Source organism: Homarus americanus, unplaced genomic scaffold (genome assembly GCF_018991925.1).
Source record: "Homarus americanus isolate GMGI-L3 unplaced genomic scaffold, GMGI_Hamer_2.0 scaffold52512, whole genome shotgun sequence".
Taxonomy (NCBI): domain Eukaryota; kingdom Metazoa; phylum Arthropoda; class Malacostraca; order Decapoda; family Nephropidae; genus Homarus; species Homarus americanus.
Window position 1 is genome coordinate 6,335,085 of NW_024735442.1, and position 15,589 is coordinate 6,350,673.

The 15,589-nt window shown below is 46.1% G+C and overlaps 1 long non-coding RNA gene across 1 annotated transcript; it reads right to left on the reverse strand.

Moving 5' to 3' along the window:
• Positions 1–295: 295 nt before the first annotated feature.
• On the reverse strand, positions 296–2,083 carry LOC121871014. Its single transcript, XR_006089812.1, has 2 exons — positions 2,019–2,083; positions 296–930 (listed from the first exon to the last, which is right to left on the reverse strand). It is a non-coding gene; the product is annotated as an uncharacterized LOC121871014 (long non-coding RNA).
• Between the last annotated feature and the right edge of the window lie 13,506 nt (positions 2,084–15,589).

The following is a 15,589-nucleotide window of genomic DNA, read 5'->3' on the forward strand; positions in this document are numbered from 1 at the left end:
GTACAAAGTATGGCAGTTCAGATTTTTTTTTTATGTATATCTATAATATAAGCTGTGATATTAATGAAATGCAGAGTCCTGTATAGAAAAAATAATTTTTATTTTCTTAATATTTGCACATTTAGAAAAAATAAATCTATATTTCTTTCCTTTGGTTTTCTTCATATTACCTCACAGGTGAATTATCATACATATTGAGGTAAGCTTCCTTATTAAAGACCTCAATGAAGTAAAAATTAGACAATTTAAGGCAACATAATTTAAGAATGAATGAAAAGGCTTTAATAAAGAAATATATAGAACCACTGTTTTATTAAAATTTAATGACATGAATCGTTCACCACTTAAAGTAATGTATGGAACATAGTAGTTACCTAACTAACTAAAGCCGTATTACTTCTTAATGCATGTCTTCTATGTCCAGTGGAAGTCCAGAAATCAAAGTAATATTATGTTGAACTGCACATGCAATTATAATATTTTTGGTAGTAGACAGCTTTGCTCTTACATGTTGCAAGACAGCAAATCTCCTCTTCCACACTCCAAATGTCCTTTCAATTGTAGTTCTTGTTTTAATATGAGATCTGTTATATTTCCTCTGCCTTTCATTAGCTGGATTATGGATTGGAGTGAGTAAGTATGGATGCAACGCATATTCACTATAACCAAGGAGAAAGCCTACATAATCACCGGCCTGCAGACTGTCACAAAGTCTTGACGTTGTGAATATGCGGGAGATGATGTCTGATTTTTGTAAGCAGCTCCCTGGTGCTGTCCTTAGATGCTCTGTAGCACTGAATAAATTCCTTTTCATTATAATACTGAAAAGGATCTCGTCTTATATTAAATCGTCGCTTCCTCATATCATCAACTTGACTAAACATCCTTATTTCTTCGATGTCATCAAGGTGTTGTCTGTAGGTCTGCATGCTTTAAAATCAGAACATTATCATTTTATTTATAATTTCTTAATTTAAATTTTTTAATAAAATTTGTTTCTAGGACAACTGCCCCCTTGAAAATTGCCCCACATTACCAGTGAATAACTGGCACAAAATATGGATCTAACCTATCTTTAACTTAAAAAAAAAATAACCTAACTTAACTTAACCTAACTTAACGTAACCTCACTTTAACTTAATCTAATCGAATTTAAACTTCACCTAACTTAACATAACCTAACCTAACAAAATATTAAATATGACTGATCCACAATTTTTTCAATTAACCAATGTTTTTTATAGAAATCTGTAAGTGTTGCCGATTGAATACCATCATACAGATGGCAAAGTTAAAACTGATCTCTCATGTCAGTGCAGTGGGGGCCCCTGCCTTGCATTGTACACACACTTCAAATTGCATAGAAACTTCTTAAGAGCCAAACTACGTCAAGTTGATCAATTGTGCATCCAATGGGCTTTTTTTGTGACAACCAAGTTTAGTTAATTGTCACTCCCAAACTGCCTACTGTGCTGTGTGGTTTTCTGATATTGTTTAGAATCTAGCTAAAAAATTTAGTTATATTTAGATGAATGAAAATATCATTTGTAAAAATTAAAAGTAAATAGATTTTTTTTTAACCAAAGAGTGCAGTGTTGAGTGTATTATTAAAACTGTGATGTAGCCGAGTATTGCAGAATTTTAGAACAAATTATTTGTATTGATAGTAAGCTGTACTTATTCTTTATTTTATTAGTGACAGTAAATATTTAAGTTAAAGAATAAAGAAAATGAAATCTTCTACTTACTTATGTCGGCATATTTCTGCCTGACACACAAGACACTGTAGATCGTACCCCATAGCTAATATCTTGTTGAAAATAAATATTAACGTTTATACTAAACTATATTACTGGGCCAAAAACTGTGATATTTTCCTTGCTAACTCAAGATAGAGTGAGCTCACTTGGCTTGCCCCATTCTGGAAAAAATAAGTGTATTTCGTGTTTCAGATGGTTGAAATTTTATTACTACTACGACAAAAATATTGTATGAATGAATAAAGATAAGAAACATACCTTAAATGATAACAGAAGTAATTGTTAATTGAAGATGAGGCTCACAGCACAGACAGCAGTCGTCATCGAAGTCGGAGCTGTGATGTCAACATTCCAATAATGTTTCAAGTTATAACAGTGTTGTGAAAGTTCATTTATCCGTATTAACATTTCGTTTAATTGTTCTTATCAAAAAAAAATAATATAATTCGACGTAGACATCTGTAATATAAAGTACTGGAAGAACTTTCATAAAATATAATGATGATTATTATTTGTCGTAAGGCAGCTATAGGGTGGGGGTAGCCACCCGATGTTGTTTCCAACATTTCAGGGATATGCGTACGGTTCCCTTCCGATACCTCGTTTATCGGGATGACTATTAATAGACCAGCACGAACACTATCAATTGGCATTGTGCTTCGTAATGACTATCAATCCGGCCCTATGTTCCATACCTTACTTTAAGTGGTGAACGGTTCATGTCATTAAATTTTAATAAAACAGTGGTTCTATATTATTTCTTTTTAAAGCCTTTTCATTCATTCATTAATATCACAGCTTATATTATAAATAATAAAAAATCATCTTAAATGCCATACTTTGGACAATATTTGCACAAAATAGAAATGCGGACTTATTTTCTCTAAATTAAATTATATATGAATGCCTAAAAATTTATAAACTAAAAATCTCCTTTACCCATTACTTTGCACATAACAACCTGTATTATAAATCTACCCCCCAAAAAATGAACTTTAATCGTTGGCACAGTAAAAAGAATTGCAATTATTGAAAATCACAGCATATCTGTATATTAAAAAAAAAAATCTTAGCTGCCATCCTTAAGACAGCTATTGTAACCAATGAAACTCTTTGGCAAAATAAAGAAATGTAGATTTATTTCCTTTAAATCAAATTATTTGCAGGTGTAAGACATAAGAAAATAAATTTGTAATCTAGATGCCACTTTATGAAATATCACAGTACCCCTGTATAAAGTAAAATCATAAACATTGCATATGACTATGTTATTACTCAACCATCATTCATAAGTTTTAGCCATGGCATCATATGCAGCCGATGCTTTCCTTAAACATGTATCTAACAATTCAAAAGATTTATTAACTTTTTCAAGTGTCTTTAACTCTAATTACAGTTTCACTTTATTTTTCTTTGAGTGTATGTGCTGATATTATGGCCTTCACTTTCAGTTCCTCCTCATGCTCCCTTTTCATTCTGTACAATTTATATTTGTGGAACTCCCCTTGTCTTTTCTCACAATGACTGGTGAGGCAGGAACAGAGGGTGAAATTAGAAGTCGAAAAACAGAATTAGATTGTGCAGACGACACAGTTGATGGCCCTGGGGTTGGAACAGGCAAAACAAGTGGATCATGGGAGTGAGAAGTTCAGGTACATTTGCAGAAGTCTTCCGCATGACACGAGCACTGGGTGGCGATTTCTTCTGAAGCTAATGATAGTTTTTCTGGAGGACCACCACCCGCTCTCCTATATCTCTGGTTTTAGTTCTGAAAGAAACAGAAGAATATAAATGCTTTATACAGTGCTAGGCTAGTCATATCTGCATTAAAATTTATTATATGCTGGTAATGAGGGCTCGTGCTTCTGACAAGTTTTTGGAGGTGACCCTTCAGAAACTGAGCATAGACCTGTTTGAAGCTATCTTGCCAGAATAATTTGGCTTGCCAAGTGTGTATTGCCAGGCAACTAATGGAAAGTACACCAAATCTGCAGAATAATATCTGTTTCATATAGTTATATGCTGTATAGCTTGGTTCTAGGATAATTGCCCCCCAATGCCAGTGAATAACTGGCACAAAACATGGAAATAACCTAACTTTAGCTTAAAACAACCTATCCTTACCTATCTTAACTTAGCTTAATCTAACCTATTTTTTAACTTAACCTAACTTATTTTAACCTAACCTATTTTTAACTTAACCTAACTTTATTTTAACCTAACCTAACTTTAACTAAATCTAAGTTAATCGAACCTAATTGTAACCTCACCTAACCTAACTTTAACTTAACCTAACTGTGGTGTGGTGGATGTAATCCTAGACAAGGTTCTTGAAACTCCAGGGCACGAGCAGTAGGTATATTCAATAAGTGGTACAAGGCTGGGCGTGATAGCCAACCGATACAGGAGCGGCTACTAGGGACCCCGGACCGTAGGTAGGCCGAGGCCGATCTGAGGGAAATTAGCTAGCTAGGCAAGGAGAGTTGCTAGACATTACTAGGACAATAAATGAGGTCTTCTAATTACTCGACTAGCGCGGTACAGACATAGCACATCGGGACATAGTAAATGGACATAGGCATTAGACATAAGCATAGACATCAGACATGCTATAATAATATGTAGTAATACAGACATGTGAATAAATGGTACAATGAATGGTAACAAGAGTCCTGGCGTCAGGCGTTCACATATCTTGGTATGTACATATCTATACACCTCCCTCCCCCTTTACGCTCGTAGTGCAATCTCGAGCGGCTACGGACTCTTTTTCCATGAGTCGGGGGGAGCGGCGAGGGACAATGGGAGGATCAACTGACGACCTTCGTTCCTGGTCTGGGCAAGGGGACACAGGGGACGGGGAGGAAGGTTCGTCACTAGAGGATGGCACTGGGCGGAGGTGGCGTCTGTTTCGCCACCACACACGACCACTGGGGAGGCGGACTTGGTACGAACGAGACTCGCCACGGCCCATGACGACCCCGACCTTGTCCCAGCGGTGTGACGTCGGGTCCTGGATTCGTACTTGCTGGCCGACGGCCAACCTGGGAAGGGGGCGGGCTTGGGCGTCATAGTGGCTTGTCACTTGGGCCATCCGGGCAGCCTCACGGCGGTCACACTCGTCCGCCTTGATCTGCCATTCATCTAAGAAGGACTGGGGGTGGGCAGGCACACAAGTACGAAGGGGGCGGCCATACAACACCTGGGCAGGAGAGCGTCCGGCAGGGGTAGGGGTGTTACGGAGTTCCAGTAGGCCCCTGTCGAACTCCTCGCAGTCCAGGTTCCCCGTCGGTGCTGTCTTGAGGATGAGGTATTTTACGGACTTTACCGCTGCCTCGGCGTGGCCATTCGCCTGCGGGTAATGAGGGGAGGTGACGATGTGGTGGACGCCCCAGCGTTCGGCGAAGCTCTTGAACTCGTGGCTATTGAACGGGGGCCCACCGTCGGTTCGGAGGCGGAGAGGCACTCCGACTTCCCGGAAGAAGCAACAAAACATCCGGATGACCCTGGAAGAGGTGGTGTCCCGACCACAGGGAACTACCACGGGCCATCCAGAGAGCCTGTCGGCGACCACCAGGAAAGACTTTCCGGCCACATTAAAGAAGTCGGCGGACACGGACTCAAAGGGCCGCTTTGGGAGGTCATTGCACAGGTACGGCTCTTGTTGCTGGCTGGGTTGGAGTTGCTGGCAAGGCTCACAGGCCTCAACCGTGCTCTTAATATCGGCGTCAATACCAGGCCAGAAGACGGTCTGACGGGCTCTGCGCCTGGTGGCTTCAACGCCGCGGTGGCTGTCATGGAGGCGGGATAAGGTGCGCCGGCGGAGGGCAGCGGGAACGACGATCCTGGGGCCGTACAACACCAGCTCTCCGTCCGCATAGAGGCTATCCCTTAGCTTCCAGAAGGGGAGGGCGGAGGCGTGAATGTCGTAGCGGTTGGTGGGGAATCCAGCGGAGACGTAGTCGAGGAGTTGGACGTATGCCGGGTCTTGAGCGGCGGCGATGCGAAGCTCCTGGAGAGTCCTATCGTCTTCGATGGAGGGCGTCGTCGTCGTCTTGTCAGCAAGAGAAGTGGCTGTGTGTGTCACTAAAGACCGAACGTGAGCAGCGGCCATGGTACAGTCGACTTCATCTTCGGGTGTGGGGCGACTAACAGGGGCTCGGGAGAGGGCGTCTGGTATGCACAGAAGCTTCCCGGCGCGCCACACAGCTGTAAAGACGTAAGGGGCGGTCTTCTCTTTGAGACGTTGGAGGCGAGGATTTTCGATGGCGTCCAACGTGTAGTGATTAAGAATGGGTATGAGCGGGCGATGGTCCGTCATGAGGGTGAAATGCCCAAGGCCGAACAGGTAAAGGCGGCACTTGGCCATAGCCCAGGCGACTGCCAGCATCTCTAGTTCAATGGTGGCGTATCTGGTCTCCGTGTCCGTCAAAAACCTGGAGCCACACTGAACTAAGCACAGTCTACCCTGGCCGTGGTCTTGAAGGAGGGCATATCCGAGGCCGTATAGACGGGAGGCGTCGGTCTGGAGGACCACTGGTAAGGACGGGTCGAAGGGTGCCAGGACTGGTGGTGACAGCAACGCCTTCTTAACATTCCTGAACGCTAGGTCGTGGTCAGGAGTCCAGAGGAAGGAGCGCTTGGGGCTCATGAGGGGGCGTAGAGGTTGGGCTGATGTGGCGATTTTAGGGGAGAAGTCGGCCAGCTGATTTACCAGGCCCATAAATGAGCGAAGGTCGGTCAGGTTCGCTGGAGTAGGGAAGTCCCTGATGGCCTTGACCTTCTCCTCATCAGCTGAGATCCCCTCTGGCGAGATGTTGTAGCCGCAGTAGTTAACTTGGGGGGCGGCGACCACAAATTTATCTTTGTTCAGGGTGATACCATGGGCACGACATCTTGTGAGCATCAGATGGACTCGGTTCAAGTGGGCCGGGAGATCATCGTCGAAGAGCAGGATGTCATCTACCACCTTCACGCAGTTGGTGACACCCTGCAGAGCCATATCCCCACGGAGGCAGTACGCATCCCCCGTTGCTGCGAAGCCCATGGGTCCGCGGCAGTGTTGGAAGCGGCCGTAGGGCGTGATGAATGTAGTGAGGTGGCGATCTTCTTCCGCCAGGTCGACTTGCCAGTACCCATGTAGTGCATCCGCCGTGGTAAAGAACTTTGCAGACGGGGTGACGCTGCGGACTGCTTGGATGGGCGTAGGCGATGGATGGGCGGGACGGGAGACCTGCGAGTTGAGATGGGTGAGGTCCACTGTGATGCGAACACCTACAGGCTTGGGTGCCAAGACCATAGGGTGGCACCACTCGGAGGGCTCCTCACCGGCGTGTCTGATGATCCCCTGCTGCACCAGAGAATCGAGCTCCGCCTTCACCTTGTCCCGTATGGCAAAGGGGATAGGCCTGGGTGTGTGGATGGCGAAAGGCGTCGCGCCAGGCTTGAGGTGGATTCTCATCGGGGGGCCTGTCATCTTCTTGAGCGGCGTCTTCTGGAGGTCGGGCTTGGAGACAAGGACGTCGCTGAACTGACGAAAAAAGAACTCCCGGGCGGCAGCAGGTGTGGTCATGGCTGAAACAGGTATCTCTGCACACCTGTTGAGGTGTGTCACAGCGAGGATGGGCTTTGGGAACTCGGATGAGACGATGGCCAAGTCCTGACAATGGCCACATGACAAGAGAGGGGTTTGGATGCCCTCATGGACGTGGACTGTGGCAAGGCAAGACTTGGGACCGAGCTGTAGTGTTGCCTTGAAGCAACCCAAAGGTGGAGACATCGGGGACCCGTCCGCTGTGAGCACGTCGTTCATGGCTGTGGGTGACAGGCTACTCCTGGGAATGTTGAGGGCGTCCAGGTGTGTTGGTCCAATCACCGTGATGTCCGCGCCCGTGTCAGGTATCATCAGGAGGTTGGAAGAGTTGGTACCGTAGGACAGACGAACATTGACGGGCTTGGGGGACCTGTCACTCGAGGTATCATCCACGCGTCGGCATCCTTTGTCGTTCTTGGGAGACGGTGGTGTGGACGTTCTGTCGGGCTGTGAAGAGACGTTTTGACCTGGAGATGGAGGCTTCTTGGTGGACCTGCAACACTTGGCGAAGTGTCCTTGCTTGTTGCAAGCGTTGCATGAGGCCTTGTTGGCAGGACATCGAGGTGTGCGGGGCCAATGGCCTTGAAACCCGCAGTTTCGACATGTACTATCAGCCGCAGGGCACTTTCCTGGACCATGCTGGTGCTGACAGTTTCTGCAGGATTCGGGAGAAGAAACTGGTGACTGTGACGGGGGCTGTGGAGAGGACGTCGTCTGCATCTGGCGTTGATTCCTCTTGTAGGTGGAGACGGCGTGGACTTGAGATGGCGATGAGTGTATAGCTGAGGCAGCCTCTCTTGTGGCCTCATACGACCTGCAACAGGTGACGAAGTCGGTGAGGGAAGAGGCGGCGTCGAGGGTGAGGAGTTTCTGAAGCAGGTCCTCGTCACGTACACCCATCAGCAAGATCATCTTGAGCTGGATCTCAGCACAGGTTACAGGATCGCCTGTACATAGGTCCACCTCGGTTGCTAGGTCCTTAAGTCGTGCATAGAAGTCTGAGAATGATTCCCCAGAAGCTTGTTTGCAGGATAGCAGTTCCCTACGACGCAAAGCTTCATTGCGGAGGCCACGGAAATGACTCTGCAAGGCGTTTAAAACCTCTGTCACTGACCTGGGGGAGTCAGGGGGGATGGCTAGCGTGTGCTCTAGGAGGCGTTGAACATCGAGGGAAATGCACGATCTTAATTGGATGAGTTGTTTATGAGGGGGCATTCGGTAGAGGTCAGACATAACAGCAAAGTCTTCGAAACGACGTCGCCATTGACGGTATACTTGATATGTTGCATCAGATTGAAGAGGTGGGGGACTGGGAACTGAAGACTTGCTGTGCAGGGGTGTACTCGAGACGGCAGGCGGTGGAGGAGGCACGGAGAGGTCGACGAGAGTTGAGACTGGAACGGGTGGTTGAGAAGACACTGAGGCATACCTAGGGGAGATAGGTGACGTGTGAGGAGGCGTTGTCTGAAGGATAGATGAAGAGGCTGAAGCTGGCGAATTGGTTGTGGCAGCTGGTGAAGTCGTCCTCGTTGCCAGCAATTCCAATAGGTCCAGGAATTTGCGGTTATCAGCTTGGTGTTGTTGTTGAAGTTGAAGGCGGTAAGCTGATTCCTCTGACTGTCTTGACAATTCCTCTTGACGTCGTTTTTCCTCCTCTAATTGACGTCTTTGGGCTTCCTTCTCTTGAGAAACTTGTAGGAAGTGGATTAACTGACGTATATCCTGGCTCCCATCCTTTGAATTTGGCGCGCCCGGCGTGTGAGGCGTGAGGGGGGGTGGGAGGGTCTGTGAGGCGTCGTCTTCCTCATAATCCTCATATAAATTTCCCAGCAAATCGTCGTGGTCAGACATCTCGTGCTTGGTATTGTTGCGATGGGAAAGACAAGGAGAATAAGGTGAAGTGCTATATTTTCGCCAATGGATTTGCTTAAGTGCAGGAACTGGCTGGCAAGTAAAAGAGTACTGACTGTAATATTTGTGAAGTGAGAGGAGGCGGCTAGCGGCGGTGTATTCCTCCGCGCGCCCGGGCGAGCTGGCTCAGTGGGAGGGGACGCGGGCAGTGGCTTGCGAGCCTCCGTGGATGGGGGGTGTATGCCGGAAGTGCTGTCTTGGAAACTGGGCTGAAGGCGTGTCTGCTACCTGTAGGGCCGCAGAAACATAGCAAAGAGACATGAAAGGCACTGCACTTCACTTAGGGCACTTCACAAGGTCACAAAGCACTTTAAATCCAGGGGCACTGTGGAGTATATCTTCTGGGCGGGAAACAGACGGGGCCGGCTCTTGAGGCTTGTAAACTGTCGTGTTGGAGCTACTCAAACTGCGCCATGTGGTGTGGTGGATGTAATCCTAGACAAGGTTCTTGAAACTCCAGGGCACGAGCAGTAGGTATATTCAATAAGTGGTACAAGGCTGGGCGTGATAGCCAACCGATACAGGAGCGGTTACTAGGGACCCCGGACCGTAGGTAGGCCGAGGCCGATCTGAGGGAAATTAGCTAGCTAGGCAAGGAGAGTTGCTAGACATTACTAGGACAATAAATGAGGTCTTCTAATTACTCGACTAGCGCGGTACAGACATAGCACATCGGGACATAGTAAATGGACATAGGCATTAGACATAAGCATAGACATCAGACATGCTATAATAATATGTAGTAATACAGACATGTGAATAAATGGTACAATGAATGGTAACAAGAGTCCTGGCGTCAGGCGTTCACATATCTTGGTATGTACATATCTATACACTAACCTCACCTTAACTGAACTTACCTAACCAAATATTAAATATGACTGATCCACAATATTGTTTTACACTTAACCATAATTTCTTATCAATGGTTTTTATTTACCGATTTGTAGTGTTAAAAAACTGTAGTAATTGTCATTTTTGGTATATAATTATTACTAGAAATAAAACAAGAAAATAAAGCATTAATTTTTAGTGTTTCATGTTTCGTTCAAGTTATTCACTGGCAATTAAAGATTTCAAACAAGAGGACCTAACCTGCCTACCAGTTCTTTCATTATGAATTCATATTTTTTTCAGATATCGTACACAATTTTAACCTAGCACTCTGAGGAGTAAAAATAAATCAATAGCTACACTTTCACATATTAAACTATACGGTTAATCTTACTCAGGGAGGGAAAATGGGGAGATGAGATGGGAGCTTTCCTTCTGTCTACTTCGGTAGGGGGTAGAACTCCTCACATGACCAGTCACTTAAATACTGTAATCCTACTCAATTTAGTAACCTAATGGCAAAAAGCCTTATTTTTAAATACTAAACTTAGAAATAAGCATATACTTACTCCTTGTTATGTTGGAGCTCCTCTTGAGCTGCTTGGCTGTGGGAGGCAGTAATTTCATCCTAGGCCTTTCTTTTGCTATCATTTATTGCGTTACAGTACTAGTACACCTGTGCTCGACGACTAGCCCTTCCTCAATAAAGCGCAAAAGTGCTATGTGTAGGGTTACTGACAGGGCTGCAGAACGTTCTCTCCTCTCCATGTTTGATAACAAACGCGCAAACATTGTTGCCAAGTACACAGATGAAAAAATTATCTGTAATTTGTTTAGAACAGATACTAAAGTTCAATTTGAAAAAAAAAGATATTTAACAATAATATTATTGTGCCGGTATAAAATAACAACTAAATATCTCTCTAAACCGTCTTTCTAATTATGTGAAATAATGCATATGGCACCCGCGCTTGGTAAACGTTTGTGCGGCCATACGAAACGAAGTGTAGTGTTTACACACGCTATATTCCTAGTTAATGGCTCATGCAAGCGACTAGAAATATGGCGCCCCGCGCTAAGCGTCGGGTGGTTGCATCCCGACACACGATGCATCGTGATGATGACTGATCGTCATTATCGTCGTAATGACTAGGAATATTAGTGCCGTTAATGCTCACTCGCTGTTTCCTGTCCTGTAACCACGCACTAATCCATTTTAGAACATCTCCTTTAATGCCATGAGCCTCCACTTTTCTTATTAGTCTTTTGTGGGGAACTCTGTCGAAGGGTTTGCTAAAGTTGAGATATACCACATCATAATTGTACCCCTCGTCCACTAATTCGAAAACAGATGAAAATAATGTTAATAGATTAGTTAGACATGAACGCTCGCTTGTGAAGCCATGTTGGGAATCATTGATCAACTTGTGCTTCTCCAGGTGATTTCGAATAGCTTTTGAAATGATTGCTTCCAGTAATTTGCCTACAATTGATGTTAGACTGATTGGACGGTAGTTAGAGGATAAGGATCTATCTCCCTTCTTGAAATTCGGTATTACATTCGCTATCCTTCAGGATTCTGGTACTACTCCCGTTTTTAAGGACACGTAAACAACTTTGCTAAGGGCATACTAAGCTCTTCCTTACATTCCTTTAATACTCTGGGAAATATCCCATGGGACCTGGTGACTTATTAGCTGCCATGCATTGACAGGAGCTGCCATGCATTGACAGGAGCTGCCATGCATTGACAGGAGCTGCCATGCATTGACAGGAGCTGCCATGCACAGGCCAACCGGCCTATTGCAGACTCCTTATTTTCTTATGTTCTTTTCTATTTGCTTACTAACATCGTTACTAGTCACTACTCTCTTGCTTAATTTATTTTCATCACTATATCTGTATAGGGTTGGTGGTGAAAATTGTTGAAAAATATTTATTCAGATTAAAGCTCATTTCTCTGTCGTTATCAGTTAGCTCGCCGGTATCTGACTGTATTGGTCCAACTTTTTCTCGTGTTTTAGTTTGATACATTTGAAAGAATCCCTTGGGGTTTGATTTCGCCTCCCTTGACACCTTCAGTTCATTATTCCTCTTTGTTTTTCTTATCTCGGCCTTAATCCTACTGGCCAATACCTTATAATATTCTCGGAGTTAAACTTCACCACGATTTATTCTCCTACCTATAGCCTTCCTTTGTCCAATAATTTTCTTAAAATAATTATTTATCCATTTAGGGTCCTTGTTGTCTGATCTGAGTTTTCTGTATGGTATGTTCGGCCTTTGTGCATTAAGCAACTCATTATTTAAATTGTTGTGGAACTCATCAACCTCAGATCTCGTGATCAGGTCATCCTCAACCGTCAGGTCTCCAGTTAAGGTGATCTCGCCCTCTGCGGGTACATTGCATGAGATCACCTCATGTGAGGTCATGTAATTCACCACCAAGCATATACCACTTCTCTTAGCTGCCTCTTCAAACTATCAAGGTTTTCCCTTCTGAAATCTGGGACTTTAGTGGAATTTTCCTTGCTGCTGCCCTGTAATTCTAATTGGAATCATATTTCTTTGTAATCGCTGTTAGCAAGTTAGTTCCCTACCTCTACATTACTAATGAGGTTTTCTCTGTTTGACAAAACTAAATGAAGTATATTATTACCCTGGGTGGGTTCGGTTATATGTTGGCTTAGGAAACAGTCATGGATTGTTTGAAGAAAAGCCTTTGATTCTGATTTACCCGTGAGGTTAATCCAATCTATTTGGCTAAAGTTAAAGTCGCCTATTATACAGACTTTGCTATGTATGGAAGCCCTGAACATTTCATCTCAAATAAGATACTCATTAACTCCATCATGATTAGGAGGTCTATATATTACTCCTGTGATTAATTTTTCCCTACCATCGATTAATTCTATCCAAATTATTTCTGCAGTGTTGACAACGGCGAACGCGCAGGCGTGCGTAGTGTCAACAAAGGCTGTAAGAGACTGCTCCTTAAAATTCGTATTTCTGACGAATTCAGCGAGTCTACCAATCCCAGCCTGTGCAGACAACTATAGTAAGACCCAGTTATCAGCACAGTGGCATATATTTTTTTGTTACTTTTGGACTTTGTCATTTTTTGGGGATAAAACATCTGGTCATACCACCCGATCCCTCTGAGCAAAGTTTTTCAAGTTTGCGCATGCGCAATGTGATAGTGTGACGTAGCAGTGACGTCATTACCACTCCACCTGACTGCAGTGTTGCCAACGTGCCCTATGCCCGCCGTTAAACGCTCCCGTTCGTTGGAAACGGCGGCAGTAGGTGACAGTGATGCTGACGACTTTCTTCTTGAAGACACGTCAAAGAAGAAGCAGAAACCTCAGAAGTCAGGGTCTCCAGCAGGGGCCACGGCTCCCCCTTGCACCCCTTCTGGGGCTGTAGAGGGTGGACTCCTGTCATCGGGGTCCCCAAGTGAGCCTACATGTGGCTCAATGACCGACCCTCCGCCGACGATGGACATAGGGGATTCCCTTTGTCTCCCTGCCCCGTCGCGCCTTCGTCGTCTCGCCTTCCCTCGGGACTTGCCTCTGAGCACACGGACGACCTGGTTCTTCCGTCACTGCTCTCCACTTCAGGACTCAACACTTCGCCTCCGCCGAGGTCCCACAGCCGTGATAGTCACCACACAAATGGACGAGACGGTACGCCTGCTCACTCAGGTGGGCTTTCCTGCTCCCCAGGGGGAGGTGATGCTGAAGTTCACCATCATCACCCCAGAAACTCGTCGTACCAAGGTAATGGTTCGCCACGTACCCTGGGAGATCCCTATCGACGATCTTCGCCCTCTTCTCCCACAACTACTGGACATGGAACGCCGCATCAACCCGGTCTCCAAACGTCCATCCAACGAACTCATCGGCTGGTGGGTGGGCCCCCTCCCCCCGAAGGTGAATGTAGGACCAATTCACAACTGTCCTCTCGACCGATTTATCGGAACCCCGAAAATCTGTGGTCGTTGCCAATCGTGGAAACACCGCACCTGGGAGTGCACGAGGATGGTCGCCTGCGGTTTCTGTGCAGGTCCTCACGACACAGTGGAATGCAAATCGAAAATTCAGAACAAAATCCCAGTTATTCCACGGTGCGTCAATTGCCATGGCAGTCACCACGCCTGGAATGCCAATTGCCCACAGCGTCCTGGCACTCGCCCGGGGAAAACTTACCTTGTACCACCGCCCTCGTCTCTGATGAAGCCCCTGTCAACCAAACCTCAATCCTATCCACCACCGCCTCTTCCATCCGCCAAGGATTTCCCATTGATCTCCTCTCCTCTACCACCCCCTCAATCATCCCTACCACCCCCTCTATCACCCCTACCACCCATCCTTTCTCCCCTCCCTCCCTCTCCCTACCGTTCTTGGAACAAGGTCGTTGCCGGCCCTGCCACACAGTCACCACCATCTCCTGCCCACCCGGACCCCCGCTGTCTCTCACCAGCACCACCACCTCTTGCTCAACTGAACCCTCACCGTCCCTCTCCGTCGCTACCACCACCACATGCCCAGTCGGGCCCTCGGCAATCCTCGCTGCCACCTCCAGCTCCTGCACAGGTACACCAAGTTGGTTCTATGGAAACAATCACTCTCTGTCTGGATCGCCACTCCAAGCAAATCAACCTTCTCTCAGCCCAACTCGACTTGTTTGTGAAAACAATTGCGACATTGTAGAAGCAACAACAACTCATTCTGGACACCCTGACCCAACAGGGGCGTACTTTGCAAGCCCTGATGACCCGCCTCCTTCCATCTCCCGAGATGGAGGATCCATCCCTCGCTCTCCCACTCCTCCCTCTCTATTTCTCTCAACAGAATTTGGTACCTCCTCTGGAGCCCTGTCTAGCCCCTCCGACTCATCTCACACCGGAAGCCGTTCCCTCCTCTTCTTACAATGGAACATCCAGGGACTTAGACCTCGCCGGACAGACCTCGCCCAGTTTGTGCTCTCCCATCAAGTAGATGTTGCTCTACTTCAGGAAACCATCACAGACGATGTTACTCCACTCCGCCTCTCTGGCTATTCTGTTTACACCCTGCCTCGGTACCGTGGGCAGGCTCGTGGCCTCCTCACCCTTGTGCGTAACACCTTTCCATCTGTTCGTCTCCCTTCACCTGACTCACATGGACCCCCGTCTGAATTACTTTCTGTCTCCCTTACTCTTGGTGACCGGACCCTTCGTGTAGTCAATGTTCATTTCAAGAGTGATTCTCTGGACCCCCAGGTTCTTCACAACCTCCATGATGGGGTTCCCACTATTGTTCTTGGCGACTTTAATGCCCGCCATCCCACTCTTACTCCGGATCATCCCACTCCTTGTACCCTTAACGGATCACATCTCTCACAGTTTCTTAATGGGGATGATGATGTTCGCTTTCTTTGTCCTGACGATCCTACTCGCCTCCCCCATAGTTTCCTTGATGTTGGCTTACTATTGAACGGTCATACTTCC